The following is a 2,664-nucleotide window of genomic DNA, read 5'->3' as shown; positions in this document are numbered from 1 at the left end:
CGTTTTGTAGTATGCGCAGTGCAATGGAGACGCGGAAACTTGTTGTGGCCCAGTGTTTTGAAGTTGGACGACAAGATTAGTACACAGTAGTAAAGAGCGGGGCACTGAGTTGGCATGAATAATGGAGTGCACAATGGGGCTCGAGATGTGTTTGTTACCTCAGGTGCTGTATGATTGTCGACAAGGAGTGAAAACGGAGCAATTTGTGACGGCTCTTTCAATTTAAGACGTTAAAAACAGACGGAATTTGCATTTGTAATACCAGAGCATCGAAACTACTTGGAACTTTTGTGTATATGAACGTGTCCGCGCCTTTGTACTCTGCTCCCTTCACCGCTACAAACCAACCAACCATCGTGTCCGTGCGCATCAGAGTCGCAAAGAATGGGGAATAGCGCAGTTTGGTCGTGCCTGGGGCGTAGCTCAGTTGGTAGAGCGTTCGCTTCGCATGTGAAAGGTGCAGGGTTCAAGCCGCGGCGCCTCAATTTTTTGTGGTCAGTGCATTGTAAGTGTTGGTCGCGGCGAACCTAAAGGCACGCAAGATGTTGCAAAGCCAGCGTCACAGATTGATATGAGGTATACTGACGTAAGGAGAGCAAGATGTAAGTGTGGGGACCGGCTGTTATCGAGGTGTCATCGAGTGCAGATCTGTCTTAGGTATCACGGCTTAACCTCATTGAAGTCTAGAGGGTGGACAACACGTTCGTCTTACTCAGAGCGGTGTCCGAACTCTATTTTCGACGTTATACGTGCCACTTTCAGTGTGGCCAACTACGATTCGATACAGAATGCACGAAACCTGAAGTACACCCTAACGGATACATAGAGAGTAGTGTTTGTCTGCTGAATAATGGGAGTGCAAGGGTCTGTGTCGTCTATATGGCTGTATGTAGCACCATTAGCCTTTGTGGGGGGCGGGCGTAGCTCAGATGGTAGAGCCGTTGCTTAGTATGCGAGAGGTACTGGGATCAATACCCAGTGCCTCCAGAATTTTTAACACACTTACATGCGCACCTTGCCATGCAAGTGGAATAATTCTCAGCCTGCAGATGTGTCTAGGAAGATACAAGCGAATGATTAGCATCCACAATAGGCAAGCGTGCTGTTATTAGTGCGCGGGAAGCACCCTCCTCCCACGCCTACACTTTATTTAGAAACAGTACAAGTGTTCCCGTAAGATTCTCAAGCCTATGTCGGAAAGATCTGCCTTGCGCCGAGTTCACGTAAATCCCACTGCACATTCCTATTCTTTGCGTGCAGTCGGCTGCTACTGGTGTTGCTAGTTGTGACTGCTGATAACAGATGCCGTAGAAATCAATTCATGGAGTGAGTTGTATGTTTTGCGATAGTCTGTCTCTGACAAGCAAGCACAGGTGACATAGGTGCGAACACAGGAAGCTAGCAGACCGTCGCTGCCTGCAGACACTGAGCAGCCACTCTAGGAGGGCGGCCTAAGCCGTAGGCGAAATGTGCTCATTCACTTTGGCGCGACGTCGAACTATAAATAATGCTGTCACTAGCGTGAGCGTCGTGGAAAGTCGGAAAATTCGGCTGCGTGGGTGAGTGCCAAGTTGGGGAGCGTTTTGTAGTATGCGCAGTGCAATGGAGACGCGGAAACTTGTTGTGGCCCAGTGTTTTGCAGTTGGACGACAAGATTAGTACACAGTAGTAAAGAGCGGGGCACTGAGTTGGCATGAATAATGGAGTGCACAATGGGGCTCGAGATGTGTTTGTTACCTCAGGTGTAGTATGATTGTCGACAAGGAGTGAAAACGGAGCAATTTGTGACGGCTCTTTCAATTTAAGACGTTAAAAACAGACGGAATTTGCATTTGTAATACCAGAGCATCGAAACTACTTGGAACTTTTGTGTATATGAACGTGTCCGCGCCTTTGTACTCTGCTCCCTTCACCGCTACAAACCAACCAACCATCGTGTCCGTGCGCATCAGAGTCGTAAAGAATGGGGAATAGCGCAGTTTGGTCGTGCATGTGGCGCAGCTCAGTTGGTAGAGCGTTCGCTTCGCATGTGAAAGGTGCAGAGTTCAAGCCGCGGCGCCTCAATTTTTTGTGGTCAGTGCATTGTAAGTGTTGGTCGCGGCGAACCTAAAGGCACGCAAGATGTTGCAAAGCCAGCGTCACAGACTGATATGATGTATACTGACGTAAGGAGAGCAAGATGTAAGTGTGGGGACCGGCTGTTATCGAGGTTTCATCGAGTGCAGATCTGTCTTAGGTATCACGGCTTAACCTCATTGAAGTCTAGAGGGTGGACAACACGTTCGTCTTACTCAGAGCGGTGTCCGAACTCTATTTTCAACGTTATACGTGCCACTTTCATTGTGGCCAACTACGATTCGATACAGAATGCACGAAACCTGAAGTACACCCTAACGGATACATAGAGAGTAGTGTTTGTCTGCTGAATAATGGGAGTGCAAGGGTCTGTGTCGTCTATTTGGCTGTATGTAGCACCATTAGTCTTCGTGGGGGGGGCGGGTGTAGCTCAGATGGTAGAGCGCTCGCTTAGAATGCGAGAGGTACTGGGATCAATAGCCAGTGCCTCCAGAATTTTTAACACACCTACATGCGCACCTTGCCATGCAAGTGGAATAATTCTCAGCCTGCAGATGTGTCTAGGAAGATACAAGCGAATGATTAGCA

At 48.6% G+C, this 2,664-nt stretch overlaps 1 non-coding gene across 1 annotated transcript; it reads left to right on the top strand.

The window, feature by feature from the left end:
- Nucleotides 1–412: 412 nt before the first annotated feature.
- Trnaa-cgc (transfer RNA alanine (anticodon CGC)) lies at nt 413–485 on the top strand. The gene has a single exon. It is a non-coding gene; the product is annotated as a tRNA-Ala (tRNA).
- The last annotated feature ends 2,179 nt before the right edge of the window (nt 486–2,664 follow it).

Source organism: Schistocerca gregaria, chromosome 10 (genome assembly GCF_023897955.1).
Source record: "Schistocerca gregaria isolate iqSchGreg1 chromosome 10, iqSchGreg1.2, whole genome shotgun sequence".
NCBI lineage: Eukaryota > Metazoa > Arthropoda > Insecta > Orthoptera > Acrididae > Schistocerca > Schistocerca gregaria.
The sequence above is the reverse complement of the archived record's forward strand: the minus strand, read 5'-3'. Positions and strand labels throughout refer to the sequence as shown.